This window comes from Phyllobates terribilis, unplaced genomic scaffold (assembly GCF_046119375.1).
Source record: "Phyllobates terribilis strain yellow unplaced genomic scaffold, ASM4611937v1 Scaffold_12__6_contigs__length_324123572, whole genome shotgun sequence".
Classification (NCBI taxonomy): domain Eukaryota; kingdom Metazoa; phylum Chordata; class Amphibia; order Anura; family Dendrobatidae; genus Phyllobates; species Phyllobates terribilis.
In genome coordinates this window covers 257316462-257329741 of record NW_027362772.1, presented here as the reverse complement: position 1 = coordinate 257329741, position 13280 = coordinate 257316462, and positions in this window count along the sequence as shown.

The following is a 13280-nucleotide window of genomic DNA, read 5'->3' as shown; positions in this document are numbered from 1 at the left end:
GCTTTCCTTGAACGTTACATGTTTCTATATTTCTATAAAACATTATAAAAACACTTTTAATAACATTCTTCTTCACACTTATAAAACATTTTTCCATATAAAACACATTTTCAGCAAACTACAGTGAGATCTATAACCGGGTGTCCATCTCACTGAGGAAGGTGCAATTTGAGGGACCCGTCCAAAACCCTCAAAGTAGGCCCTGGGCGTGGCTGCAGGGCATAACTGATCCAGTTGTTGGACCACGTCTTCGGCCACGCCAAACGGGTTTTTGTTCGGTGGTCTTGATAAAACCAACAAGAAGCACCTTAAAAAGTGCGAACTATGTACAATGGAAAGTTTTTTGGCTGTTCACCGTCCACAACCTAAGTGTCCTTCTACCTTTGCCGGGTACGCTAAATAAATGGACAAACTTTTTAAACACACACAATGATTACATGCTTATTTTTCTATACCCTTCCAGGTAACTATACACACTTTAACTTTTTAAAGGAACAGTTCAGTTTTAATAGTGGTGTCCCCTCCGGGGAAGTGTTTCACCACTATATGACCCAGCCGGGTCATCAGGCTCAGACAGCAGAGGCATGTCCTCCTCCTCCATCACTCTGTGCACGTGGAGGGCGTACCATCCATGCTCTCCTTTATGCCGGGTGTAGGTAGCGCTGTCGCCAGGGTATAGATCCCGTCCGAGATGTCCTTGTTGCAGGTGGGATTTTACGTCACGCCGGTTGACAAAGAGATTCGTGGCCATTTGCGGTTCCCTGATGAAGCCCCATCCAGCTTCCAGGTCAAATTTGACCACGATCCCCTCTGCGCGTGGACTGGGTGTGGCAGGCTCGCATTTTAGCTTGCATATTGCTGGCCTCCATGGCCTCCCAGTGCAACCACCGTTCCTGCCACTCAGCCTCTAGTTGAAGGAGTTCCTGCCGGCAGTGCTCCTCCCTGCGTAGGGCTTCTGTTTGGGTCTCCCTGGGGAATCCCATCAGGTCACCCGCCGGGTTGTCCCACCTATACTCCTCTCCTTCCTCTTTGCGGGCAACCGGGGGTGCAGAAGCGGGCAGCAATGGGAAACTCTGGTCCTCAATTTTCGCGGACCAATCCCACTCAGTGCGTCCGTACACCCATTCGGGTGTGGGGGCAGGTGCTTCCTCTAGGGGGCCCAGGAGCGTGTCAGCGCTGTCGGCGCCCGTGGCAGGTATGCTGGTATTACCTGCTCCTGCGACCGCTCCGGTACTGCACGTCGCCTCCAGGTCCAGAATGGGCTCCGCCAGGGCTGGGATGCTGACGGTGGAACGCAGCGTGGACTGCTGCCGGGTCATCAGCTTCTCCAGCAACTCATCCTTCCACAGCGCGACGGCGGCCTGCTGGGCCTCTTCCATCCGCCGGCCCTGCTCCTGTACCTCGGCGCGGAGGAAACCAGTATCCCCCAGGGACAGCTTGGTGAGGACCCCCTCCAGGTTGAGGGAAGATTCAGCTGGCTGCAGGCCACGGGCGGGAGTCTGCTGCTTGTCTCCGTCCATGTTGCCTGCCGGGTGCGTTCTGTCTTCACTGCTGTAGGCCCCACCCTGTTTGTTAGGTTTTTCTTCTCCTCTCCCCTTTCAGGGGCGGTTCCATGGCAGCTTGCTGTTGGCCACACCTGGGGGCGGCTTCACCAGACTGATGGACAAGTCTAGGTATATGGCCACAGGTGCATGGGGTGGGCTCCGCTTTTGATGCTATTCTGGAACCCGGCCCATGATGGGAGGTTTCTTGTTGTCTTTTATCATGCACATAATGGCGCCCGTTCTTCTAGCGCCACATTCAGTATCAAACACAGTCTCTAGGCGCACAGTACCCAGTTATAATGAGTTGGTTCGCATCCTGTTCATGACGCCAAGAATGACGCGCACCCTGGGCAGTGGGGTACTCGGTAGCCAGGCCGGTCGATGCTGGGGGATGTCACAGTGGCGGTGACCCGGTCCGTGACCCAGGGCGGTCAATAAAAGGGGAAAAGTAAAAGGGGAATAAAGTTTTTTGGTTTTTTTGAACAATCATCTTTATTAAAGGTTTTAACATTTGGATAAAGCATGAGTACAAAAATTTCACATCAAAGCTTTACATGAATACTTAAAGATAGAAAATTCCCCCTACCCTTCTCCCCTCCCAAAATGCAGCAATTTATGTAATGTATAACGTGCTCCATACCTGAAATAAAACTCTCATCTAACCAAGCAACTCTGTTTCGTTTTAATTTTTGTCCGCCCTATTGTCGATGTTACCTGGTTACAAGTGTCCCGGAACCACCTGACTAGACCTTCAATATCCCCAAAGTGCCTTGAATGTCGTTTAACCGGTTCAGGACCGCCCACTGTACATAAACGTCGGCGCTGCCTGGGCTCTGTGCAGCGCCGACGTTTAAAAACGGTGGGTGGTCCCGCAGCACTCAGGACCCCCAGGGTCCTGCTAGCGCTGCGGTACCGGTTCAGAGCGATAGCTCTGACATGTGGCATCATGGGGACCTGATTGGATCAGGTCCCCATGATGTTAACCTGTTCCTATCTTCTAGATGCCGCGATCCATAGCGATCGCGGCATTTAAAAGATAGGGACAGCCGGTGGTCGGCGATCGGGACCCCCCACATACCTGTCAGCGGCGGGGATCCCGGTGCTGTGACCTCTGACATCATCGAGACCTGATTGGCTCAGGTCTCGATGATGTCAGCGTCACACCAGCCAATCAGAGAGATCACCAGGGAAGTTTGTTTTAGCAACAAACTTTCCCGGGCGATCTGCCTGATAAATGCAGTTTCTCCTCCGATCTCAGTGAGAGAGCAGAGGAGAAACAGTGTGACAAGAGCTGTCAGCCTTGCCACTGTGAAAGTAAAAAAAAAAAAAAATAAAAAAAAAGTAAGAGTTAGGGTTAGTGAGTCTGTCAGATCAGTCAGTCCTGTCAGATCAGTCCAGTCAGATCTGTCAGTCAGTCAGTCCTGTCAGATCAGTCCAGTCAGATCTGTCAGTCCTGTCAGATCTGTCAGTCAGATCTGTCAGTCCTGTCAGATCTGTCAGTCAGTCAGTCCTGTCAGATCTGTCAGTCAGTCCTGTCAGATCTGTCAGTCAGTCCTGTCAGATCTGTCAGTCCTGTCAGATCTGTCAGTCAGTCCTGTCAGATCTGTCAGTCAGTCAGTCCTGTCAGATCTGTCAGTCAGTCAGTCCTGTCAGATCTGTCAGTCAGTCAGTCCTGTCAGATCTGTCAGTCAGTCAGTCCTGTCAGATCTTTCAGTCAGTCAGATCTGTCAGTCAGTCAGTCCTGTCAGATCTGTCAGTCCTGTCAGATCTGTCAGTCAGTCAGTCCTGTCAGATCTGTCAGTCAGTCAGTCCTGTCAGATCTGTCAGTAAGTCAGTCCTGTCAGGTCAGTCAGTCAGTCCTGTCACATCAGTCAGTCAGTCCTGTCAGATCAGTCCGGTCAGTCCAGTCCGGTCCCGTCCTTTCAGTCCGGTCCGTTCAGTCCAGTCAAAAAATATAAAAATAAAATGGCCCGTCAGACTTATACCGCAGAGGAGGTGTATGCCCTGCTGTGTTCTGACACTGATGACAGCGCAATCTCAGATGGAGATATGGATTTTGAGGGCTTTAGTAGCGGCGACACTGAGAGCCCAGAAATGAGCAGGGATTCTGTTCCATCCTCAAGCCCAAGGACCAGTACAGCAATAGGGGCAAATAGCGCTAGTGGAGAAACGTCTCCAAATCAGGGAACACTGCCCAGTACAAGCGCTGTCCCTGCTACTAGTGAATTGGCGCACGCCAGTGTACAAGGGGCGTTGCCACATGATCTAGCATTTCCCAGATGGGAGGCTTCGGATTCGGCTGCTCCATTCAGCCCTGATTTCAAAGCCATTCCTGGTATAAATGTGGAGGTGGAAGATTTTGGACCAATTCATTTTTTTAATTTGTTTTTTACAGACAGCTTGCTAGAGCATATTGTCGTGCAAACAAATTTATACGCGTCCCAATTCATAAGCCAGAATCCCCGATCTTACTATGCTAGGGCAAATTTATGGACACCAACTAATGTCCCGGAAATAAAAAAATTTTTAGGACTTACATTTGCCATGGGGCTTGTTAAAAAACTGAGCATTCGATCCTACTGGTCCAACCACCCTGTTCAAGCCACCCCTATGTTTTCAGTCATTCTGCCTAGGACCCGTTATGAAATGCTCATGCGGTTTTGGCATTTTAACGACAATAGTCAATGCCTGCCCAGAAATGCCCCAGAACATGACAGGTTATATAAAATTAGACCCATCATTGAAAATTTGTCAGAAAAATTCTTAAGCCTCTACACCCCAACACAAAATATTTCTATAGACGAGTCCCTTGTAAAATTCAAAGGAAGACTGCACCTCAAGCAATTTATCCCATCTAAAAGGGCAAGGTTTGGAATAAAGCTCTATAAAATGTGCGAAAGGTCAACCGGATACACATCCGCTTTTCGCATATATGAGGGGAAAGATAGCCAACTAAACCCACCAGGATGCCCTACTTATCTGGGGACATCTGGAAAAATTGTTTGGGAGCTGATAAGTCCATTTTTTCAAAAAGGCTACAATCTATATGTGGACAATTTTTACACCAGCATACCCCTATTTAAAAGTCTGGTTGAACACAACATCGGGGCTTGTGGGACCATCCGTAAAAACCGTCAGGGGTTTCCACAACCATTGGTCAACCAAAAGTTCCAAAAGGGGCAGTCAGGGGCTGTACGCAACGGAGAGCTGCTTGCCCTGAAATATAGGGATAAGAGGGATATTTTTGTCCTCAGCTCGATCCACACAGATGCCACAAGGGCCACTGTAGAACTAGGATCCACCACTCCGAAGCAAAAACCTGTGTCAGTCATTGACTACAACAAACACATGGGGGGTGTGGACCTTGCAGACCAGGTTCTACAGCCATACCAGGTATCAAGAAAGTCCTATACCTGGTATAAAAAGTTGGTTATTTATTTGTTTCAGGTGGCCACATACAATTCTTTTGTGTTGTACAAAAAAGCAGGAAATTCAGATCCTTTTCTTGATTATCAAGAAAAGGTAATTGAAAATCTTGTCTTTCAAAGTGTTAGCCCCGCTCATCCATTAGAATCTGAGGATGTGAAAAGACTCACTGAGCGACATTTTATTGCACTTATTCCAGCAACGGAAACAAGAAGGAACCCCCAGAAAAGATGTCGTGTATGTACTAAGAGAGGAATGAGGCGTGATACCCGCTACTATTGCCCACAATGCCCATCATTGCCAGCCTTATGCGTCACTGACTGCTTTAAAATCTTCCACACAGAACCACGTTTTTAAACTGTAAAAATGTATCCCAATTTGTCATTCAAACATTTGGTTCATTTAGTGAATGACACATTCGAGTAGAGCTCACTTAATTTCCAGGGGGGGTTCTCCAGAATCTAAACCTTCCATTGCGTGCTTGTTTCTGGAAATCATCCATTGAGTTAAAATGGTCACTAAACCCATAGATGAATTCCCAGAGGGGTTTCATTTCCAAAATGGGGTCACTTCAGGGGGGATTCTTTAGCTCTGGTACTCTGAAAAGTGCCAGAACAGCATAATCCCCCCTGAAGTGACCCCATTATAGAAATGACACCTCTGTGGGAATTCATCTATGGGTTTAGTGACCATTTACCTATCTACTTATTTTCCCACCACTAGATTAATTTATACAGAGGAGTAGATTGTAAAATTCGGTCACTTGTTGTGGGTTTCCTCTGTTTAGGCACCTCAGGGGCTCTCCAAATGCAACATGGCGTCCGCTATCCATTCCAGTCAAATTTCCATTCCAAAAGTCAAATGGCGCTCCTTACCTTCCAAGCCATGCCGTGCGCCCAAACAGTGGCTTTGCACCACATATGGGGTATCAGCGTGCTCAGGAGAAATTGCACAACACATTTTGGGGTCCATTTTTTCTGGCTGCCCTTGTGAAAATTAAAAATTTGAGGCTAAAGTAGCAGTTTTGTGTTAAAAATGTGTTTTTTTATTTTCACACTTCAACATTATAAAATTCTGTGAAGCCCCTGGGGGTTCAAGGTGCTCACCACACATCTAGATAAGTTCCTTGAGGGGTCTAGTTTCCAAAATGGGGTCACTTGTTGGGGGTTTCCTCTGTTTAGGCACCTCAGGGGCTCTCCAAATGCAACATGGCGTCCGCTATCCATTCCAGTCAAATTTCCATTCCAAAAGTCAAATGGCGCTCCTTACCTTCCATGCCATGCCGTGCGCCCAAACAGTGGCTTTGCACCACATATGGGGTATCAGCGTGCTCAGGAGAAATTGCACAACACATTTTGGGGTCCATTCTTTCTGGCTGCCCTTGTGAAAATTAAAAATTTGAGGCTAAAGTAGCAGTTTTGTGTTAAAAATGTGTTTTTTTATTTTCACACTTCAACATTATAAAATTCTGTGAAGCCCCTGGGGGTTCAAGGTGCTCACCACACATCTAGATAAGTTCCTTGAGGGGTCTAGTTTCCAAAATGGGGTCACTTGTTGGGGGTTTTCTCTGTTTAGGCACCTCAGGGGCTCTCCAAATGCAACATGGCGTCCGCTATCCATTCCAGTCAAATTTCCATTCCAAAAGTCAAATGGCGCTCCTTACCTTCCATGCCATGCCGTGCGCCCAAACAGTGGCTTTGCACCACATATGGGGTATCAGCGTGCTCAGGAGAAATTGCACAACACATTTTGGGGTCCATTTTTTCTGGCTGCCCTTGTGAAAATTAAAAATTTGAGGCTAAAGTAGCAGTTTTGTGTTAAAAATGTGTTTTTTTATTTTCATACTTCAACATTATAAAATTCTGTGAAGCCCCTGGGGGTTCAAGGTGCTCACCACACATCTAGATAAGTTCCTTGAGGGGTCTAGTTTCCAAAATGGGGTCACTTGTTGGGGGTTTCCTCTGTTTAGGCACCTCAGGGGCTCTCCAAATGCAACATGGCGTCCGCTATCCATTCCAGTCAAATTTCCATTCCAAAAGTCAAATGGCGCTCCTTACCTTCCAAGCCATGCCGTGCGCCCAAACAGTGGCTTTGCACCACATATGGGGTATCAGCGTGCTCAGGAGAAATTGCACAACACATTTTGCGGTCCATTTTTTCTGGCTGCCCTTGTGAAAATTAAAAATTTGAGGCTAAAGTAGCAGTTTTGTGTTAAAAATGTGTTTTTTTATTTTCACACTTCAACATTATAAAATTCTGTGAAGCCCCTGGGGGTTCAAGGTGCTCACCACACATCTAGATAAGTTCCTTGAGGGGTCTAGTTTCCAAAATGGGGTCACTTGTTGGGGGTTTTCTCTGTTTAGGCACCTCAGGGGCTCTCCAAATGCAACATGGCGTCCGCTATCCATTCCAGTCAAATTTCCATTCCAAAAGTCAAATGGCGCTCCTTACCTTCCATGCCATGCCGTGCGCCCAAACAGTGGCTTTGCACCACATATGGGGTATCAGCGTGCTCAGGAGAAATTGCACAACACATTTTGGGGTCCATTTTTTCTGGCTGCCCTTGTGAAAATTAAAAATTTGAGGCTAAAGTAGCAGTTTTGTGTTAAAAATGTGTTTTTTTATTTTCATACTTCAACATTATAAAATTCTGTGAAGCCCCTGGGGGTTCAAGGTGCTCACCACACATCTAGATAAGTTCCTTGAGGGGTCTAGTTTCCAAAATGGGGTCACTTGTTGGGGGTTTCCTCTGTTTAGGCACCTCAGGGGCTCTCCAAATGCAACATGGCGTCCGCTATCCATTCCAGTCAAATTTCCATTCCAAAAGTCAAATGGCGCTCCTTACCTTCCAAGCCATGCCGTGCGCCCAAACAGTGGCTTTGCACCACATATGGGGTATCAGCGTGCTCAGGAGAAATTGCACAACACATTTTGCGGTCCATTTTTTCTGGCTGCCCTTGTGAAAATTAAAAATTTGAGGCTAAAGTAGCAGTTTTGTGTTAAAAATGTGTTTTTTTATTTTCACACTTCAACATTATAAAATTCTGTGAAGCCCCTGGGGGTTCAAGGTGCTCACCACACATCTAGATAAGTTCCTTGAGGGGTCTAGTTTCCAAAATGGGGTCACTTGTTGGGGGTTTCCTCTGTTTAGGCACCTCAGGGGCTCTCCAAATGCAACATGGCGTCCGCTATCCATTCCAGTCAAATTTCCATTCCAAAAGTCAAATGGCGCTCCTTACCTTCCAAGCCATGCCGTGCGCCCAAACAGTGGCTTTGCACCACATATGGGGTATCAGCGTGCTCAGGAGAAATTGCACAACACATTTTGGGGTCCATTTTTTCTGGCTGCCCTTGTGAAAATTAAAAATTTGAGGCTAAAGTAGCAGTTTTGTGTTAAAAATGTGTTTTTTTATTTTCACACTTCAACATTATAAAATTCTGTGAAGCCCCTGGGGGTTCAAGGTGCTCACCACACATCTAGATAAGTTCCTTGAGGGGTCTAGTTTCCAAAATGGGGTCACTTGTTGGGGGTTTCCTCTGTTTAGGCACCTCAGGGGCTCTCCAAATGCAACATGGCGTCCGCTATCCATTCCAGTCAAATTTCCATTCCAAAAGTCAAATGGCGCTCCTTACCTTCCAAGCCATGCCGTGCGCCCAAACAGTGGCTTTGCACCACATATGGGGTATTAGCGTGCTCAGGAGAAATTGCACAACACATTTTGGGGTCCATTTTTTCTGGCTGCCCTTGTGAAAATTAAAAATTTGAGGCTAAAGTAGCAGTTTTGTGTTAAAAATGTGTTTTTTTATTTTCACACTTCAACATTATAAAATTCTGTGAAGCCCCTGGGGGTTCAAGGTGCTCACCACACATCTAGATAAGTTCCTTGAGGGGTCTAGTTTCCAAAATGGGGTCACTTGTTGGGGGTTTCCTCTGTTTAGGCACCTCAGGGGCTCTCCAAATGCAACATGGCGTCCGCTATCCATTCCAGTCAAATTTCCATTCCAAAAGTCAAATGGCGCTCCTTACCTTCCAAGCCATGCCGTGCGCCCAAACAGTGGCTTTGCACCACATATGGGGTATCAGCGTGCTCAGGAGAAATTGCACAACACATTTTGGGGTCCTTTATTTCTGGCTGCCCTTGTGAAAATTAAAAATTTGAGGCTAAAGTAGCAGTTTTGTGTTAAAAATGTGTTTTTTTATTTTCACACTTCAACATTATAAAATTCTGTGAAGCCCCTGGGGGTTCAAGGTGCTCAACACACATCTAGATAAGTTCCTTGAGGGGTCTAGTTTCCAAAATGGGGTCACTTGTTGGGGGTTTCCTCTGTTTAAACACCTCTGGGGCTCTCCAAATGCAACATGGCGTCCGCTATCCATTCCAGTCAAATTTCCATTCCAAAAGTCAAATGGCGCTCCTTACCTTCCAAGCCATGCCGTGCACCCAAACAGTGGCTTTGCACCACATATGGGGTATCAGCGTACTCAGGAGAAATTACACAACACATTTTGGGGTCCATTTTTTCTGGCTGCCCTTGTGAAAATTAAAAATTTGAGGTTAAACTAGCAGTTTTGTGAAAAAAAGTTAAATGTTCATTGTTTTCTTCCACATTCCAAAAATTCCTGTGAAGCACCTGAAGGGTTAATAAACTTCTTGAATGTGGTTTTGAGCACCTTGAAGGGTGCAGTTTTTAGAATGGTATCACTTTTGGGTATTTTCTGTCATAAAGGCTCCTCAAAGTCACTTCAAATAAGATGTGGTCCCTAAAAAAAATGTTTTTGTAAATTTTTTTGTAAAAATGAGAAATCGCTGGTCAACTTTTAACCGTTATAGCTTCCTAACAAAAAAAAATTTTGGTTCCAAAATTGTGCTGATGTGAAGTAGACATGTGGGCAATGTTATTTATTAACTATTTTGTGTGATATATCTCTCTGATTAAAGGGCATGAAAATTCAAAGTTTGAAAATTGCAAAATTTTCAAAATTTTCGCCAAATTTCCGATTTTTTCACAATCAAACGCAAGTGATATCAAAGAAATTTTACCACTATCATGAAGTACAATATGTCACAAAAAAAACAATCTCAGAATCAGGGGGATCCGTTGAAGCGTTCCAGAGTAATTACCTCATAAAGTGACAGTGGTCAGAATTGAAAAAATTGGCCCGGTCACGAAGGCAAAAACAGGCTCTGGCGCGAAGTGGTTAATAAGTACCACTCGGAATGAGCAAATGGCTGAACTACTCCCACGATTTCTGCTTGTGAGCATTTCCTTTCTAGGAATTGTCTCCACTTTTCAAAGAATTTCCCGGTCAGTTTGGTCTTATGCCTTTCTGCCTAAAAGCATCAGCTGTTTTAGGTTGGACACCACTTCCTTCACGGAGGGAGCCTTCTCCGATATCCAATTTCGTAGAATGCATTTTTTTGCCAAGATCATGATACTGTGTATTAGAGTGTGTCTGTGTCCCCTTCAAACCCTTCTCCACTGTAATGAAAAATCCAGAAGTATGGATCTAATGCCCAATTCCCCCCCCCCCCCAGATCCTCTTAACCAGACTCCTAATACTCTTCCAAAAAATTTGAATTGTTTTACATCTCCATAACCCATGAAACATGTCAGTATTATCTTCTTGACATTTCGGGCAGGGCCTCAGTCGGATTTCACCCTCCCCCCGAATCGGGACATTGAACCCATAAATGGCCCTATGAATAATCCTAAATTGGGTATCTCTCCATGCCTGATTAATCACGTTTTTTTTCATTATTGCCCATCCTTGTAGGATCTTATCAGCTATGTCCGAGTCATTAAGCTGTTTCGCCCAGCCCTTGAAAATTGCTTGCTCGCCTGTCGGGGATAGAGTTTCTCTCAACGCGCCGTAGATTCTTGATACATTCAGAGCATACAGATCACCCTCTAGTAATTTGTCTATAACATTTTTACATAGCACCCTCTCAATCGAACACAAATCTTTCATAATCCAGCCTTTAAGCTGTGAGTATTGTATGCTTTGAAAGGGACTGAGATTAAATCGTTCCACCACTTCCTTCTCAGTCATCCATCTCTTTTCTGTCACATGCATGATATCTTTCATCCGTCTATAAAGGTTTTATAGATAATGTTCATGACGCCACCTGTGGTATGCGGCTATATGGGGCTGCCCCTGCGGTGCAGATCCTCTGGAGCTGATGGTGACGCAGCAGAGTTGGTTCAGCTCTCCACAGGCAGAGCTAAGCTCCAGGGCAGGATAGTGATGTTATGAGGTAGATGTTGCTATGCTGTGTAGTGCAGGGCTGGTGATGGCGCAGCAATAATTCTAGGACACAGTGGGGTGCAGTCTTCAGATTTTACTCACAGTTATCACGCTGCTCCAGGTTACAACTGCCAGCTTATAACCACCCATGTCGTCCTGCATTCACGAAGGGGTTCAGCAGCTCTCAGGTATTTCATGAGTACTTAAACGGGACCCCGTTTTATGTTTCTTCCTCGGTCGTCTTCCTGCGCTGACTCACACCCTCCTGCCCTGCGCCTCACAATCAGTGTCCCAAGCCAGTAGCCTCGGATCTTGTCGGGCGACGTGCAGTCCCCAGGACCCTATGCGGCTGTAAGAGGGAAGACCGGGGAATAAGTACTTTCAGAACAAGGGAACCGGAACTGCCAGGGCCGTGCCTCTGGTTGCAGGGGGAAGACAGACTGCGAGCACAGGAGTCAGGTGACTGGGAAGCTGGGGGCGTGTCCAGTACAGAGCAAGAGCTCAGGGGTCAGGTGACCGGGGAGCTGGGTAGTGTCTAGGAAGAGGGAGAAAAAGGAGGTTTGCGCGGGAAAGCAGAGAGTTGACAGTTGGGGTCAAGCCCCACTAGAGGGAGAAGAAACGCAGGGTCCGTGGAGCCGAGCAAGTGAGGTGCAATGTTATAGACTAGGGGCTCAGCGGGTCAAACTGAAGACCGCCCGCTGCCGCCAGAAGATGGAGCATTTCAGCCGAGCAAGTGAGGTGCACTGTTATGGACTAGGGGCTCAGCGGATCAAACCGGAGACTGCCCACTGCCGCCAGAAGACAGAGCATTGTTTAGGCGGGGAAGCCAGAAGAAAAAAACACCGGCACCAGCCGGCAACTGCCTTGTGGGGAACAAGAGTCAGCTAAGTATAAAACTGTCGATTACAACCGTGTCGACTCTGCTACATCTAGCCAAACTGTGGATTGTCGGTTATAGTCTGTTACCTGCTACTCCCCTTGTTGTCCCCATATTTCCCCTGTTACTCCCTGCGTGGAGATTGACCCTGTTACAATAAATCCCCCCTGTTTATTAACCCTGTACTGGCTGGACCCCGAGGAGGACTACCCACGGACGGGGATGTCTTCCTGGGTCTGGAAACACCGGCATCGACTGCAGACCCTTCGACGGTTGGTACAACAAAAGTTTCGGGAGCTCAAACATCATGATACATTGCCTCTTCAAGGGACAGCTCTGAGGCCCGGGGAGCGGGTGTTGGTTCGGAACAGGGGGCCCCGAGGCAAATTGAGTAGGCGGTGGGAACGGACCCCGCACCGAGTGAAGCACAGGGTTGGCACTGAAGGACCTGTGTATGAAGTTCAACCCGAGGGGGCCCTACCAGTGTGGTTCATCGTAGTATGCTGTGGCCCTGTCTGTCTAAAGATGATGAAGATGATGATGGATCACCTGCTTCTGGAGAGGGTCCTGTCACAGTTGCCCCAAGCTACGATGTGGATGAAGAAGAATTGTTGATTCTACCTCCGAGCCCCAGCACTCAATTACCTGCAGTCCCCAGTGCAGGTGGCGAGGGAACACCATCTGTTGAAGCCACCGGGCAGGCGGAGATTGGGAATCCAAGTGACCTTGCACCCCCCATCGGTCAAACTGAGTTACGCCGGTCAGAACGGACAACAGCAGGAGTGCCTCCTCACCATTACGAACAAGATCAGTTTATATGGCAACATATCGTCCAGGAAGTCCAAGAATGTGAACGTTTGGTGAAGGAACTCTCGCCCGTGGAATGGCGAGTTAAAGGAGAGCGGGAGTGTAAGGGGGAAGACCGGGGTGTAAGTACTTTCAGAACAAGGGATCCGGAACTGCCGGGGCCGTGCCTCTGGTTGCAGGGGGAAGACAGACTGCAAGCACAGGAGTCTAGTAGTCAGGTGACCAGGAAGCTGGGGGCGTGTCCAGGAGGAGAGCTGAGGAGTCAAGTGACCGGGAAGCTGAGCTTGTATCTAGGAAGAGGGTGGAAAAAGGAGTTTTTTGCGCGGGAAAAGCGGCAGTGCCCAGGGGGAGTCAAGCCCGACTAGAGGGAGAAGAAACA